Source organism: Bombina bombina, chromosome 1 (assembly GCF_027579735.1).
Source record: "Bombina bombina isolate aBomBom1 chromosome 1, aBomBom1.pri, whole genome shotgun sequence".
In the NCBI taxonomy this organism is placed as follows: Eukaryota; Metazoa; Chordata; class Amphibia; order Anura; family Bombinatoridae; genus Bombina; species Bombina bombina.
The window spans coordinates 344022248-344041479 of record NC_069499.1 but is presented as its reverse complement, the minus strand read 5'-3'; positions in this window follow the sequence as shown (position 1 = coordinate 344041479).

Genomic DNA, 19232 nt, shown 5'->3' with positions numbered 1-19232 from the left:
TTATTAAAATATTATTTTTATTTTTGTACTAACTGATTTGTTACTAGGGACAAATTATATAACAGATATTTTTTAATTTTCTTATTGCATGTTTAACTTATCACATGTACAGATAGGGTGTTGCCCGTTGATATTTATTAGCTCTCCCAGGATGATGCTGTTCAGGCTATGCTACAGCTTTCTCCTTAAAAGTCCAAAGCTTCTATGACGTCAAATGCAGTGCCATGCGGCTCCTTTCAATCTCCTGGAGGAGTGTATTTGCATACAGAATTTGCAAGCTCAGGTATCTTCTGTGGTATCTGTGGATTGGTCTGTTTTCTTTTTCTACAGGGAAAATGCAAGAGGACATTTAAAGTCTCAGATAATAGGGTTTCTGCTCCACTGCTGCTACGCAGGTTTGTCTTCTTCTAAAGTGAGGAGGATTCACCGGTAGTCTCTGAGGGTGAACTCTCAGATCTGGACAGTATAATTCCTTCATCTGTTGCTGAAGTGGTATCCTTCAGATATATGCTTCAACACCTCGTGATAGGTTATAGTAGGTTTTAGCTACTTGGATGACACCGATCCCCTGTCGTTGTCAACTCTTTGGAGTTTGTGAATTTTGAGTCTAGGTTTTTTCCTTCCTACGTGGAAGTGTCCTAGACGTGCTGTGGGATTTTCACAGAAATCTGTGTATGTGTGTATATATATACGTGTATATGTGTATGTATGTATGTATGTGTATATATATATATATATATAAGAAACTAGGGATATTTTTCTCCCTGTCTCATGTCCTTTATGGATTTTCTTTCGTTGACTACATTGAAATGCAAGGTGTCTTTAGTAGGAAGTGTTCTACTATTGCTCTGAGAACTTAGATCTCTGTGGAGGTCAACTAACTCCTTTCCAGATCCTTGGATAGAAGCTGGAGGTTTAATTGTTTCTTTTAGAACATTTCTGGTCTTATTAGACTTGCTGTTCTAACCTGCCAGGTTTTGTGGCTGCAAATCAGCCGAGAGGCCTACCTGTAGCTACCTGTAGTCAAGGTTTTTTTAGTTCTTGCAGGTTCAATATTTTATGTTTCCCCCATATCCGTACTTCTGGCGTTTACTTTTTAGAAGGACAGTCATAATTTCCCTCTGACTTTTTTGGAGAAAAGTGTTTTTTCTAAAACATGTCAGAGCGTAAGAACTCAAGAAAGTTTTCCTTTTCATCTTTCTACAGGCAGTCAGTTCTTTTGAAGTCCTACCTAAGATTTTCTCCCTAGGGCAGATTTCTCCTGCTAGAGTATCTGCGGACCAAGTATGAGGAGAGGCATTACTTGAACTGGGTTCAGGACCTTCTTCTCTGAGAGTGATAGTTCCAGTCACAGTCTGGGAACGGGATTTGGGTATTTACTTCAAGTAACTCAAGGTTTTGTCCTTCGAAGTAGTATCTTTTCTTCTTTGGTTCATAAGGGCCTGTTCATAACCTTGATCAGGATCATCAGGAAAATATTTGGTTCAGGTGTCATCCTTCCTTTGAGCAATTTCTCTTTTTGAGACCTTGTCAATCTTCCTTTCCCATGGATTAGAATGAATCTGGGAAAGCGTTCCCTTGTTACATCTACTAGGGTGATTTAATGGAATCCCACTTCCTCCTGAATCTCGGAGGTTAAGTAGGGCCAGGCCTGGTCAGTACCATGATGGGAGCTCACCTGGTAGCACCAGGTGTGGTTGACTTGGTCCTTATTAGATTCTTTATCCAGAGACGATGTCTCTCAGAGGTCATATAATTAAGGAATTATTCCTTCTCCTTTCTCTGCAGTCTAATGTCCGGCCATCAGCAAGCTCTAGTGGTCCGGTAGATAATTTAGCCATCTTGCAACCAGTAGGTTGGGAGTTGATATCTAGCTGCAGTTGTTTTTCCTTCACTTTTCAGTGACTCGATGTATGGAGGTAATTGATCTGATGGTTTCCAGGGACATCATTTCTTTTGCTGTTTTCCATTAAATAGAGAACATTCGGATTTGTCTCAGAGGATAGTTCTAATTCAGCAAGGCTCTTCCTTAGTGGTCTTTCAGGAATATCTGTCTCAGGGCATGTGCTTCTAGACCCTGGTTGATGTGACCATGGATACCAAACTGCTGGGCTGGTAAGCAGTCTGGGTTCTGTTAAGGCACAGGGATTATGGTCTCGGATGTGTCTGCTCTCCTCTTTAACATCTTGGAGTTGGGAGCGATTTACAATGCTCTGATAGCTCGGTTTCGACCAGACTATATCACCCCTATGGTTTATATCAACTACCAGGGAGGAACTTGGATTTCCCTAGTCGGTAGGAGGTGTTTTGGATTGTTCAGTGGGCGAAAGCTCACATTTGCTGTCTATCTGCCATCCTCATTCCAGGAGTGGACAACTGGGAAGAGGTTTTTCTGATTGTTCAGACTTTTCATCCCTGGAGTGGGAGCTCCATCCAGAGGTATTCTCCAGTTTAACCCTCAGATGGGGTGTGCTGGAACTGGATTTGATGGAATCTCAGCAGAATGCCAAGTTTTCAAGGTATGTTTCTAGGTTAATGGATCTACTGGCTGCTCTAATAGACTGGCGGTTCTTTGGAATTTCCGGCTGGCATACCTGTTTCCTCTGTTTGCTCTTTTTCCATGAGTCATTGCTCTATCAAACAGGAGAGCGTCTCAGAGATTCTAATAGCCTCTGTGTGGCCTCGCAGGTATGCAGACGTAGCGGAGATGTTGTCTATTCCGCCTGGGAGACAGTTTCTGAGGATAAACCTCTAGGTTCAAGGTCCCTTCTATCATCCAAATCTCATTTTTTGAAGCTGACTGATTGGAGATTGAATGCTTATTTCTTTCTAAGCAAGGTTTTCTGAGTCGGTCGTTGAGACCAGGATTCAGGCTTCTAAGACTGTTACTAGTAAAATTTATCATAAGATAGGCATAAATATATTTATTGCTGTGAGTCCAAAGGATATTCTTGGAGTAAGGTCAGGATCCCAAGGATCTTATCTTTGACTTTGAGAAGGGTTTTCTGCTTTATCTTTCTGCTGCAGAAGCGTCTGACGGATATGCCGGATGTACAATCCTTTTGTCAGGCCCTGGTCAGAATCAGGCCTGTATTTAATTCATTTGCTCCACTTTAGAGCCTATATCTTGTTCTTAAGGTTTTACTGCAGGCTCCGTTTGAGCCTATGCAGTCCATAGATATCACGTTTTCATCTTGGAAGGTTTTGTTTCTGATTGTTATTTCTTTTGCTCTGAGGGTTTCTGAACTCTCAGCTTTGTAGTGTGATTCTCCTTTTCTCATTTTTCAAGCAGATAAGGCAGTTCTCCGTACCAAGTTTGGTTTTCTTTCTAAGGTTGTTGCGGACAGAAGTATTGTTCAGGTATTTGTTGTTCCTTTTTTCTGTCCTAATCCTTCTTTTCATAATGAACGTTTTTGACATTGTGCGGGCTTTTAAATTCTGTCTGGAGGCTACAAAGGACTTTTGTCAGTCTCCTGCATTGTTTGTTTGCTTTTCTGGATAAAAAGTAAGGTCAGATAGCTACTGTTACTTCTCTTCTTTCTGGTTGAGAAGTATTATGCATATGAGATTGCTGGACAGCAGCCCCCTGAAAGAATCACAGCATTCCACCAGGACGGTGTCTTCTTCTTGGGCCTTCAAGAATGAGGCCTCTGTGGAACAGATTTGCAAGTCTGAGATTTAGTTTTCTTTGCACTTTCTTTTTTCTAAATTCTATAAGTTTGATATTTTGCCTCAGCTGAGGCTTCCTTTGGGAGAAAGGTTCTTCAAGCAGTGGTGCCTTCTGTTTAGGTTACCTGTCTTGTCCCTCCCTAATCATCTGTGTCCTCTAGCTTGGGTATTGATTCCCAACAGTAATTGATAATTCTGTGGGTAAGTCCACGGCTGGCCCTGTATTTTTCAGACAGCTTTTTTTTATATAATCCTCAGGCACATCTGCACCTTGTGTTACTTCCTTTCTCTCCTTTCCTTTGGTCAAATGACTGGGGGATTGTGGGTAGGAAGTGACTGTGGTGCCCTTTGCCTCCTCCTGGTGGCCAGGAGTGATATTCCCAACAATAATTGATGATCCCGTGGATTCACTGTGTCAAGAAAGAAAGAAATTTAGTAAGGTTTTTATAAATATAGACATTCTGTAATTCAAGATTTTCTTTCTCTTAAAGAGACAGTACTGTCAGTATATGGCTGGGTTATAATACAATATATTTAATAATTATTCTTTAAAATTAACCACCAATAAAAATGCATATACCAAGACAATAAAATTAATGTAAATTCCTGAATTCTTTTTACTAGTTAAAATTTATAGACACATTGAATTATATTTGTAGGAAACCAGATATGAATCAAAACTATACACGTTTACTCTATTATAATATGCTATGCAAAGATCATAAAAATGACCTTATTTGTTAACCTTATTCACAATTGAATTTCATTAAAATACTACAATAAGATACCAGAATCTGAGCCACTAACCTTCAAACAGTACAATCAGTTCTATAGCCACAATTTATCCTATCTAATTCCAATTTAAAACATCAGAAATTGTATATAGTATTTGTGCAAACAACCAACTCCTATGCCAATTTATCTAAGCTGAAATAAATTCTTAGTTATCTACAATTAAGACAATTCTAATATATATATATATATATATATATATATATATATATATATATATATTTGCAAAGATAAATTACTTAGCACTAAGGATTAGTTTTAAAATACACAGGCTATGAAATACAAGGTTTTAAAATACAAATATGCTTTTTAAATGTATTAACTACAGCAACAATGAATGTTTGTTTTTAAATATTACCTATATTTAGCAACCTTTTATACTTTATCCAAAATGTTCAAATCGATAGTTCAGCTTCAAAATTTGTTCCACCTCATATGAAAATAAGTGTATTTGCAATGGATAAGAAAAAGGTAGCCCAATTTGCTTATAGTAACTGTTTTCCAAACGCAGTCAAATATTTTAGTTACTAGTCCTTCAGCAATAGTCAGCCTCCTCTCCTGTTGCATTCAGCTTATATAACTTAATCATTGATGAAACAATATGGGAGGCCCTTCGGATGCTTGTTCCGTCTCACTGGCTCTGTATGTGTCCTAATTGAAAATTCATTTGGCTGTCATACCATTTCAATCCCCTAGGGGGCAGCAGACAACCAGCAATATAGTTCCACCATCTATTTTTGTTACAATTTAATATATCTTTATAAAATGACCATTTAAACCACCATAACTCCTTGCATAAATAAATCTTTCCTGTCCACATCCATATCTCATCTAGCATAACAGAAAACCTACAACCTGATATCAAACATCAATATTTTATAGTCATATCACATCAAAGTAATTCCTATATATTCATCCTATTATATTTTAAGAGATGTATTTAAAGTTTCATAAACATTTAGTGCATAACCATATGATATGACTTAGGTCAACCCATGTTTGAATTCTGTATTAACATCTTTTAGATCCATCTGGAAGATAGAAAAACAACAATATGTTATATTTCAAAAATGGGATCATTATAATTGTTATTTAATCTATTACAAATTTGAATTATATCTCCCATATATATATATATATATATATATATTTAATACAGTTTGAGGCATATATTTAATATGTTGTCTGAATATATGTACATATATATACATATATTCATTTCTATGCTTCTAAAATACAGAGGTTAAGATATTTTATGCTTTAAAAAAATATATATTAATTAAGATATGTTAAAATCTTAACTCTAGGGGTAATTAAAAAGTCAATGCTAATCACTATACAGTCAGAATTGTATTTGCTTATCTGACCTTATGTACAGAATGTTGTCTCCAAACATTCCATGATGTATGCTGGCTTGGTTACCCCCTGCTGGGCTGTGGGCTTCAAAAAGCTAAACCTTTTGTTTCAAATGCTATGTTATCAGGAAAGGGAATCCTCACGCTTGATCCAAGATTTACAACACACAAAAATATAGATGGTTTCAGAATAGAAATAGGGGTCAGTGACAATCTGATAGGGATTTTAGCTTCACACCTCATATATATATATGTGTGTATTTTCCACTGACATTTACAGATGCCCTGACCGTACAGTTTTTTTCCCTTAAGAATAAGGGGTTATTAAAATATTATTTTTATTTTTGTACTAACTGATTTGTTACTAGGGACAAATTATATAACAGATATTTTTTAATTTTCTTATTGCATGTTTAACTTATCACATGTACAGATAGGGTGTTGCCCGTTGATATTTATTAGCTCTCCCAGGATGATGCTGTTCAGGCTATGCTACAGCTTTCTCCTTAAAAGTCCAAAGCTTCTATGACGTCAAATGCAGTGCCATGCGGCTCCTTTCAATCTCCTGGAGGAGTGTATTTGCATACAGAATTTGCAAGCTCAGGTATCTTCTGTGGTATCTGTGGATTGGTCTGTTTTCTTTTTCTACAGGGAAAATGCAAGAGGTCATTTAAAGTCTCAGATAATAGGGTTTCTGCTCCACTGCTGCTACGCAGGTTTGTCTTCTTCTAAAGTGAGGAGGATTCACCGGTAGTCTCTGAGGGTGAACTCTCAGATCTGGACAGCATAATTCCTTCATCTGTTGCTGAACTGGTATCCTTCAGATATATGCTTCAACACCTCGTGATAGGTTATAGTAGGTTTTAGCTACTTGGATGACACCGATCCCCTGTCGTTGTCAACTCTTTGGAGTTTGTGAATTTTGAGTCTAGGTTTTTTCCTTCCTACGTGGAAGTGTCCTAGACGTGCTGTGGGATTTTCACAGAAATCTGTGTATGTGTGTATATATATATATATACGTGTATATGTGTATGTATGCATGTGTATATATATATATATAGTGATAGGTAATCCCCAGAGAAGAGGACAAAAGGCGGCTGAGAAATCATCCACGGCTGGTTCAAAAGAGGTTTTTTATTGAAGCAAGGTGCTAGTACATAAGGTGAGAGCAAAGCCTTAACACCTGACGCGTTTCGCGCATGCGTACATGCGCTTCATATATATAAAAGAAACTAGGGATATTTTTCTCCCTGTCTCATGTCCTTTATGGATTTTCTTTCATTGACTACATTGAAATGCAAGGTGTCTTTAGTAGGAAGTGTTCTACTATTGCTCTGAGAACTTAGATCTCTGTGGAGGTCAATTAACTCCTTTCCAGATCCTTGGATAGAAGCTGGAGGTTTAATTGTTTCTTTTAGAACATTTCTGGTCTTATTAGACTTGCTGTTCTAACCTGCCAGGTTTTGTGGCTGCAAATCAGCCGAGAGGCCTACCTGTAGCTACCTGTAGTCAAGGTTTTTTTTAGTTCTTGCAGGTTCAATATTTTATGTTTCCCCCATATCCGTACTTCTGGCGTTTACTTTTTAGAAGGACAGTCATAATTTCCCTCTGACTTTTTTGGAGAAAAGTGTTTTTTTTAAAACATGTCAGAGCTCAGGAAAGTTTTCCTTTTCATCTTTCTACAGGCAGTCAGATCTTTTGAAGTCCTACCTAAGATTTTCTCCCTAGGGCAGATTTCTCCTGCTAGAGTATCTGCGGACCAAGTATGAGGAGAGGCATTACTTGAACTGGGTTCAGGACCTTCTTCTCTGAGAGTGATAGTTCCAGTCACAGTCTGGGAACGGGATTTGGGTATTTACTTCAAGTAACTCAAGGTTTTGTCCTTCGAAGTAGTATCTTTTCTTCTTTGGTTCATAAGGGCCTGTTCATAACCTTGATCAGGATCATCAGGAAAATATTTGGTTCAGGTGTCATCCTTCCTTTGAGCAATTTCTCTTTTTGAGACCTTGTCAATCTTCCTTTCCCATGGATTAGAATGAATCTGGGAAAGCGTTCCCTTGTTACATCTACTAGGGTGATTTAATGGAATCCCACTTCCTCCTGAATCTCGGAGGTTAAGTAGGGCCAGGCCTGGTCAGTACCATGATGGGAGCTCACCTGGTAGCACCAGGTGTGGTTGACTTGGTCCTTATTAGATTCTTTATCCAGAGACGATGTCTCTCAGAGGTCATATAATTAAGGAATTATTCCTTCTCCTTTCTCTGCAGTCTAATGTCCGGCCATCAGCAAGCTCTAGTGGTCCGGTAGATAATTTAGCCATCTTGCAACCAGTAGGTTGGGAGTTGATATCTAGCTGCAATTGTTTTTCCTTCACTTTTCAGTGACTCGATGTATGGAGGTAATTGATCTGATGGTTTCCAGGGACATCATTTCTTTTGCTGTTTTCCATTAAATAGAGAACATTCGGATTTGTCTCAGAGGATAGTTGTAATTCAGCAAGGCTCTTCCTTAGTGTTCTTTCAGGAATATCTGTCTCAGGGCATGTGCTTCTAGACCCTGGTTGATGTGACCATGGACACCAAACTGCTGGGCTGGTAAGCAGTCTGGGTTCTGTTAAGGCACAGGGATTATGGTCTTGGATGTGTCTGCTCTCCTCTTTAACATCTTGGAGTTGGGAGCGATTTACAATGCTCTGATAGCTCGGTTTCGACCAGACTATATCACTCCTATGGTTTATATCAACTACCAGGGAGGAACTTGGATTTCCCTAGTCGGTAGGAGGTGTTTTGGATTGTTCAGTGGGCGAAAGCTCACATTTGCTGTCTATCTGCCATCCTCATTCCAGGAGTGGACAACTGGGAAGAGGTTTTTCTGATTGTTCAGACTTTTCATCCCTGGAGTGGGAGCTCCATCCAGAGGTATTCTCCAGTTTAACCCTCAGATGGGGTGTGCTGGAACTGGATTTGATGGAATCTCGGCAGAATGCCAAGTTTTCAAGGTATGTTTCTAGGTTAATGGATCCACTGGCTGCTCTGATAGACTGGCGGTTCTTTGGAATTTCCGGCTGGTATACCTGTTTCCTCTGTTTGCTCTTTTTCCATGAGTCATTGCTCTATCAAACAGGAGAGCGTCTCAGAGATTCTAATAGCCTCTGTGTGGCCTCGCAGGTATGCAGACGTAGCGGAGATGTTGTCTATTCCGCCTGGGAGACAGTTTCTGAGGATGAACCTCTAGGTTCAAGGTCCCTTCTATCATCCAAATCTCATTTTTTGAAGCTGACTGATTGGAGATTGAATGCTTATTTCTTTCTAAGCATGGTTTTCTGAGTCGGTCGTTGAGACCAGGATTCAGGCTTCTAAGACTGTTACTAGTAAAATTTATCATAAGATAGGCATAAATATATTTATTGGTGTGAGTCCAAAGGATATTCTTGGAGTAAGGTCAGGATCCCAAGGATCTTATCTTTGACTTTGAGAAGGGTTTTCTGCTTTATCTTTCTGCTGCAGAAGCGTCTGGCGGATATGCCGGATGTACAATCCTTTTGTCAGGCCCTGGTCAGAATCAGGCCTGTATTTAATTCAGTTGCTCCACTTTAGAGCCTATATCTTGTTCTTAAGGTTTTACTGCAGGCTCCGTTTGAGCCTATGCAGTCCATAGATATCACGTTTTTATCTTGGAAGGTTTTGTTTCTGATTGTTATTTCTTTTGCTCTGAGGGTTTCTGAACTCTCAGCCTTGCAGTGTGATTCTCCTTTTCTCATTTTCAAGCAGATAAGGCAGTTCTCCGTACCAAGTTTGGTTTTCTTTCTAAGGTTGTTGCGGACAGAAGTATTGTTCAGGTATTTGTTGTTCCTTTTTTCTGTCCTAATCCTTCTTTTCATAATGAACGTTTTTGACATTGTGCGGGCTTTTAAATTCTGTCTGGAGGCTACAAAGGACTTTTGTCAGTCTCCTGCATTGTTTGTTTGCTTTTCTGGATAAAAAAGTAAGGTCAGATAGCTACTGTTACTTCTCTTCTTTCTGGTTGAGAAGTATTATGCATATGAGATTGCTGGACAGCAGCCCCCTGAAAGAATCACAGCATTCCACCAGGACGGTGTCTTCTTCTTGGGCCTTCAAGAATGAGGCCTCTGTGGAACAGATTTGCAAGTCTGAGATTTAGTTTTCTTTGCACTTTCTTTTTTCTAAATTCTATAAGTTTGATATTTTGCCTCAGCTGAGGCTTCCTTTGGGAGAAAGGTTCTTCAAGCAGTGGTGCCTTCTGTTTAGGTTACCTGTCTTGTCCCTCCCTAATCATCTGTGTCCTCTAGCTTTGGTATTGATTCCCAACAGTAATTGATAATTCCGTGGGTAAGTCCACGGCTGGCCCTGTATTTTTCAGACAGGTTTTTTTTATATAATCCTCAGGCACGTCTGCACCTTGTGTTACTTCCTTTCTCTCCTTTCCTTTGGTCAAATGACTGGGGGATTGTGGGTAGGAAGTGACTGTGGTGCCCTTTGCCTCCTCCTGGTGGCCAGGAGTTATATTCCCAACAATAATTGATGATCCCGTGGATTCACTGTGTCAAGAAAGAAAGAAATTTATCAAGTAAGCATAAATTTAGTTTTTTTATTAAATCAGTATTTGCCAAGAATGAAATTGAAGCTTACATATTTATTGGTGACATAAAAATGGATCACCTGACAACTACATTGCTGGATCATTATTGAATAGTGTAAATACAAAGTCTTTCACGCCTTTAGAGTAACAGTTTTAATTATTATTATTATTATCGGTTATTTGTAGAGTACCAACAGATTCCGCAGTGCTATAAACAAATGCGGAGTGCAACAAAACAATTATATGGATCAAATGGGTAGAGGGCCCTGCCAAGAGTTGCACTGTTGTAGTCAGCTGGACTCTTAGGCTTACATGCTAAGGGGGTTCAGGGGATAGCAATGGAGGAGAGGAACTGGTATAAAGAAAGGTTAGTGTAGGTTTATGCATCCCTGAACAGTAGAGTCTTTAGGAAGCGCTTGAAGCTTTCAAAACTAGTGGAGAGTCTTGTGGAGCGAGGCAGAGAGTTCCACAAGATGGGAGCCAGTCTGGAGAAGTCCTGTAAATGGGAGTGTGAGGAGGTAACAAGAGAGGAGGAGAGTAGGAGGTCATGAGCAGAGCGAAGGGGACGGGAGGGAGAGTATCTGGAGACAAGGTCTAAGATATAGGGTGGAGCAGTGCAGTTGAGGGCTTTGTATGTCAGAGTGAGAATTTAGTGTTTGATCCTAGAGGCAGGAGGAAGTCAGTTAAGGGATTGGCTGAAAGGTGCAGCAGATGGAGGTCGATGTGTAAGGAAGATGAGCCTGGCAGAGGCATTCATTATGGATTGTAAAGGAGCTAGGCGGCAGGTGGGACCCTTAGACATCGGGCATGCAGGGTAGGGGTGATGATAGAGTTGTCGACAGTTATAGAGAGATTGGGGTGGAGATTTTGGAAGAAGGGGGGAAAATAAGGAGCTCAGTTTTGGAGAGATTTAGCTTGACATAGTGAGAGAACATCCAGGAAGAGATGTGAGAAAGACAGTTAGTGACATGGGTTAGCAAGGAAGGAGATAGGTCTAGTGCAGAGAAGTAGATTTGGGTGTTGTCGGCATACAAATGATATTGGAAACCGTGGGACTTTATTAGGGAACCTAGTAATTATCTGTAGAGTGAGAAGAGAAGGGGACTGAGGACAGAGCCTTGCGGTACTCTGACAAAAAGTGGTGACGGGGCAGAGGAGGCCCCAGAGAAGGCTACACTAAAGGTACGGTTTGACAGGTAGGAAGAGAGCCACGAGAGGTTGTGTCACAGATGCCGAAGGATTGGAGGGTTTGGAGCAAAAGAGGGTGGTCAACAGTGTCAAAGGCTGCGGACAGATCAAGGAGGATAAGCAGAGAAAATGGCCTTTTGATTTTGCTGTAAGTAGGTCGTTGGTAATCTTAACAATTGCTGTCTCTGTGGAGTGATGGGGACGCAATCCAGATTGCAGTGGGTCAAGGAGGGAGTTTGATGTAAGGAAATGGGATAGGCGTGCATATACTAGTTTTTCAAGAAGCTTTGAGGCAAGAGGGAGGAGGGAAATAGGGTGGTAATTTTAAGTGAATCAATGAATCAGCAAAAGTTTTACTGCATGCATTTTTTTCCATTGATTTGTTAAAGGAGCCTCTCTGAGAAATGCACAATAATCAGAAAATTGCTTAATTTTAGCATTCATTTAAAAAATTAATGCACATGTCTAAATACATATAAAAAAAACTGTATTAAGCTCTTCCTTATAATCTGCTTTGACAAACCACTGATCATCCTCATTGGAAGATCTAACATTATTGTAGTTCGTTTCTGATCCTATGCATACATATTTTCACATTGCCATACATCTGTGACCCTTTACCCAGCAGCATATGAAGGGAGTGCACTGCCCCGCAACATAATAGCTGGTCCTCCTCTCTGCCCACCCGACTGTAATTGCCACTCGGTTTTCCCACCATCTCCCTCCATAGGATTCCCCCAGCTTCACCCAGCCCTGCCCATGGACCTCCATACCTGTGAAATGCCCGACCCCACCCACAGAACACTATCCCGCCCACAGACTGCCTGGTCCAGCCCCTCTTGTCACCGACCCATCCACAAAACACTGGTTGGTCTCTGGGATGTGCCTTCCCAATAATTAAGTCCTGGAGACGCCGCTGCCTATACCTGTCCAGCTAGGAAGCTGCTAATATTTAAGAATAGCTAATAAAAGGTTCTATACCTTTACTGTGTGTTAGTTGCTGTATGTTAGGCAGCAATAATGATTAATTATGCATTATTTTATAAAGTTATCTGTTTCCTGGGAGTCAGGTTTATGCTTGGATTATTTTCTCATACGTAATTATACAAGCATCACTGTTGGCTTCTAATTAAATATGTAGGCGATTACTAAATATTCTTAGCTGGTTCATAAGTTTGTTATAAATTGTCAACTGCTGTCTCTCTTTTCCAGAGTAAAAACACAACATACTTTGTGGTTTTCCATTTAACACACAATGCAACATATCAAATAACTCTCCCTCAATAAGGTGGTAGTGGCCAGAATTCTACTCTATATTAAAACCCTTAAATGTGTCTGATTTTTTTCTTTTTTTTTTGCTTTGTTGTCTCTAAAGAGTGTATTAAAGTTTTAGTTATTTGAAAAAAAGACATTCCTGCCCTCAATAAAACAACTTTTTATTTATGTGTTGTTGGAAGTGTGTTAGTTTTACAGTAGTAAAACTGGTAAAGTTGTCATCATTTCCATAGCGACAAGTTGTGCACAAGCATGCTTCAATCTCAGTTTAAATAGTTTAATATAATATTTGAATGCAAAAAAATGAATAGCATTTAAAAAAAAAGTATTAATATATTTTAGTTCAATGTCTTTTTAACACCTCTGTGTTGCAGTAAGCAAAGCTTAAAGGGGCATAACATTTACAATTAAACCTTCATAGATTTCAAATGTCTTATGTTATCAAATTTACTTTGTTCTCATGCTATCATTTGTTGAAAAGTATATCTCAGTCTGCTTAGGAGCAGCAATGCACTACTGAGAAATAGCTGCTGCTTGGTGGCTACACACATATACCTCTTGTCATTGGCTCACCAGATGTTTTCATCTTACTCCCAATGTGCTTAACCAATTTGCAGAGGTTGAACACAGGTGTATGCAAGCAAAAGTGCTATAGAAAATGATCAAATTGAACATTACATTTTGTGCAGTCTTTTGTCTCATTAATAATGATAATTTGACCTATAAGCATTCCTAAATTTAGAACCATCTGGCAACACTTAATTATAGCCCTTTTATTCTATAACTAACATTTCAAACTGACAGGCATCAATAAAAAAAGTCTTGTTTTATGTTCTTTTTGTGAAGATGATTTTGTTAGCCTGTGGACCTTTCATAGGGTAACAAACGGTGGCCTAAACCTTCTAAAAATAGTATTTATAAATAAAAATAAACATGATATGAATATATCAAGGACAGGGGAACTAGGCTCTTCTGCCTGACTATCCTTTTCTCATTAATATTTTTCCTTCTATGAACCAAAGTGAACAATGGCTGCTTGTTTGGATTTCTCCTTATCAGAGACCTGCCACCTTCTCCTTCAGCAGAGACTTTACCTCCCTGGGGGAAGAGTTGCAGGTGGGAACGAGCCTGAGACAGTGGGAGGGGAGCTCTGCCAGTACAGCTGGGCAGAGACAGGAGGAGAAGGAGATAAGAGATGCAAGTCTTGCAAGCCTGGGAAAACCCATCCCAACTGGTAGCATCATAGGCTTGGTTAACTCTTATAATGTTCTGATTCTGAGGCAGTATGGGAGATCCACTGTCACTGCCATTACCACCGGCTATTGTAGAGCAGTGGGACATGTCAACCAGATACAGTCTGAAAGATCAGCCCTGAAAACTGCACTGTTTCATGTCTGCCATACTTACAGAGTTTTACATGTGTTTTGTTTATTCTGATAAACAGATTAAATCAAATTTTGGATAAATTGTTTAGCTTGTAGGAGATTTCTGTGCATATAAAATGGAAATCTGACTACAAACTTATGTGTTTAGTAAGTTTACAAACAATGTTCACACACATACATACATACATATGCACATACCCAAACACACACATATATACACACATACCCACACACACACACATACATACACACATACCCACACACACACATACATACACACATACCCACACACACACATACATACACACATACCCACACACACATACATACACACATACCCACACACACATACATACACACATACCCACACACACACATACATACACACATACCCACACACACACATACATACACACATACCCACACACACATACATACACACATACCCACACACACACATACATACACACATACCCACACACACATACATACACACATACCCACACACACACATACAAACATACACACACACATACCCACACACTCACATACCCACACACATACATACATGCATGTCATACATACACACACACATACATACACACACACATACATACATACACACATACCCACACACACACACATACATACACACATACCCACACACACATACATACACACATACCCACACACACACATACATACACACATACCCACACACACATACATACATACATACATACACACATACACACATACAAACATACACACACACATACCCACACACTCACATACCCACACACATACATACATGCATGTCATACATACACACACACATACATACACACACACATACATACATACACACATACCCACACACTCACATACATACATGCATACATACACACACACATACATACACACATACCCACACACTCACATACCCACACACACACATACATGCATACATACACACACACATATAGACATACACACATGCATACAGACATACATACACACACACACATATATATACATACATGCACACATACACACACACATATATTTATATATACACATACACACACACATGGATACATGCATACATACACACACACACTCATACAAAAATGACTTCAGGGAGTTAGGTAGCAAGCTTAAAGCAAGGACCTCCAAAGTAATATTTTCTGAGATATTACCAGTGCCGTGTGTTAACTCAGTAAGGCAGAAGGAGCTAAGGTCTGTTAATTCATGGCTAAAAACATGGTGTAAAAATGAGGGGTTTGACTTTTTAGAACACTGGGCTGATTTTTCACTAGGGTATAAATTGTACAGTAAGGATGGATTGCACCTGAATGACATGGGTGCAGGTGTGTTGGGGGAAAGGATGGTAGCACGTTTAGAGAACCTTTTAAACTAGGCAAAGGGGGGGAGGGTAAATTAGAACAAAATAGAACAGAGAGATCAGTGTCTGAATATGTCACTCCCTTAATATCTCAAGGAAGGGATGACTTAAGAAATGTCACATTAGAAAGTATAGAGGAAAGTACACCAAGTAGCAGCAGAAAGCACATGAAAATTAAATGTATGACAACAAATGCAAGAAGCATGACAGGTAAAATGGGGGAGCTGACGCTCTTAGTTGCAGAAGAGGACTATGATGTTATCAGTATAACTGAAACTTGGTGGGATGATTCACATGACTGGGCAGTTAACTTAGAGGGGTATACATTATTTAGGAGGGACAGGAATAATAAAAGGGGTGGAGGAATCTGCATGTATATTAAACCTGACCTTAAACCTACAATAAGGGAAGATATTTATGATACAAGTGACAATGTAGAGACCCTGTGGGTTGAAATAAAGAGTGGGGGGAAAAATCCTAAAAAAATATTACTAGGAACATGCTACAAGCCTCCCAACATTAGTGACCTGGAGGAAACTCAACTACTTATCCAAATAGGTAAGGCTGCTAATAACAGTGCTGTAATTATGGGAGATTTTAACTACCCTGATATAAACTGGGCCAATGAAACTAGTAATTCAGCTAAGGGGGATAGATTTTTAAATGTTCTCAGGGATAACTTCTTGTCACAATTAATAGAGGAGCCAACTAGAAGTAAAGCTATATTGGATTTAGTGCTATCAAACAATACAGATATAATATCAAACATAGAAGTTAAAGAACATTTGGGTAACAGTGATCATAACATGGTCACATTTGAAATCTCTTTTCATATGCAGTGTTTTAAAGGCTTAACTAAGACTTTTAATTTCAAGAAAGCAAAATTCAACGATTTAAGGAAATCATTAAATAATATAAATTGGGACAATGTATTTTCTAATAAAAATACAGAGGATAAATGGATAATATTTAAAAATTTGTTAAATAAATATACATATCAATACATACCATATGGTTATAAAAATAAAAATAAAAAAACTAAGCCGTTATGGCTAAATAAAAATGTGTTAAAAGAAATTAGGAAAAAACGTAGGGCATTTAAATTATTAAAAGAAAATAGTACAGACTCGGCATACAATATTTATAAGGAATGTAACAAAGCATGCAAAAAAGCAATCAAATTAGCCAAAATTGAAAATGAAAAATTAATTGCCAAGGATTCTAAGTCTAACCCTAAAAGGTTCTTTAAGTACATAAATAGCAAAAAATCTAAGAAGGATAATATAGGTACATTAAAATGTGTGGAGGGTAGCATGATAAATAATGACAGGGAGAAGGCTGAGGTACTAAACCAGTTTTTTTCTTCAGTATACACAAGAGAGGAACCATTGAATGATACTTTGGAACAGAATAGAACATGCCAGTCCATACCACTAACTGGGTTTTGTTTAGAGGATATCAGGAAAAAACTAAAAAATATTAAGGTAAATAAAACTCCAGGCCCAGATGGAATACACCCAAGGGTGTTAAGTGAATTTAGCACTGTTATAGACAAACCTTTACTCTTAATTTTTCAAGACTCATTATCCTCAGGCATGGTACCCTAGGATTGGCGTAAAGCTGATGTGGTGCCACTCTTCAAAAAGGGAAGCAGGGATGATCCAGGAAGCTATAGACCAGTAAGTCTGACATCAATAGTGGGGAAGATATTTGAAGGGATTATAAGGGATTATATTGATGAGCATATTCGTGTAAACAAGATTATGAGTTCTAATCAGCATGGCTTTAGGAGAAATAGATCATGTCAAACTAATCTAATTAGATTCTACGAGGAAGTAAGTAAAAATATAGATAAAGGGGAATCAGTTGATGTGATATACTTAGATTTTGCAAAGGCATTTGATACAGTGCCACATGAGAGATTAATGCACAAAATTAAGGGACTGGGAATAGCTGAAAATGTTAGCTCATGGATAAATAACTGGATAAAAGATAGGGAGCAACGAGTAGCAGTAAATGGATCATACTCAGATTGGACAAAGGTAATCAGTGGCGTCCCCCAGGGATCAGTACTGGGCCCTGTTCTTTTTAATATTTTTATAAATGACTTGGAGCAAGGATTAAATAGCGACATCTCTATTTTTGCAGATGATACTAAGTTAAGTAAGGTCATTAGGTCAGAGCAGGATGAACTCTCTTTGCAAAGGGATTTGCTAAAATTAGAACTATGGGCAAGTGAATGGAAAATGAGATTTAATACGGAAAAATGTAAGGTTCTACATTTTGGAAGTAAAAATAAGCAGGCTATGTATTTTTTAAATGGGACAAGACTTAGCCAAACACAGGAGGAAAGGGATTTGGGAGTAGTAATAGATAACAAGCTAAAGATGAGTGCACAATGCAGGGCAGCGGCTTCAAAGGCTAATAAGATACTAGCATGTATTAAAAGAGGCATTGATTCAAGGGAGGAAAGCATAATTCTGTCATTATATAAAGCCCTGGTAAGACCTCACCTTGAGTTTGGAGTGCAGTTCTGGGGACCGATTGCTAAAAAAGATATTGCAGAACTAGAAAAAGTTCAGAGAAGGGCCACAAAGCTAATAAGGGGATTGGAGAAATTAACCTATGAGGAGAGGCTAGCCAAACTGGGTCTGTTCTCTTTAGAAAAAAGGCGCTTGAGAGGTGACATGATTACTTTATATAAATATATTCAAGGCCCATATACAGAGATGGCAGAAGCTCTTTTTATTCCAAGAAAATTGGTTCTGACAAGAGGTCATAATTTAAGGTTGGAGGAAAGGAGATTTAATCTCCTGCAACGGAAACGTTTTTTCACTGTAAGAGCAATAAAATTGTGGAACTCATTACCAAAGGAGGTAGTGAATGCCATAGATACATTTAAAAATAGTCTGGATAAATTTCTGTATATAAACAAAATTCATGGATATGATTGCTAGTATTAAATGGGTCACATTTTAATGGGGTTATTTAAGCTTAACTGGAGCTTTTTGTAAGTATTTTAGATTTGTATAGGTTGAACTCGATGGACTTCAGTCTTTTTTCAACCTTATCTACTATGTTACTATGTTACTATGTTACATACACATACATACACACACACATATACATACATGCATGCATACATACATACATACACCCACACATATATATATATATATATATATATACATACATGCACACACACACATATATATATTTATATATACACATACACACACATATACATATACACACACACTCATACATACATGGGCACGCACATACATACATACACACACACACATATATATATATATATATATATATATACACACACATATATATTTATATATACACATACACACACATATACACACACACACATACATACATGGGCACGCACATACATACATATATGTACACACATGCATATACATACATACATACACACACACACAGCATAAATAAGGGTAATGCACCCGAAACGTTGCCTAATTTTTAATGGGAAAGTAACTACAACAGATTTTTATATTTTAGGTAGTGCTGACACACACACGCACACAC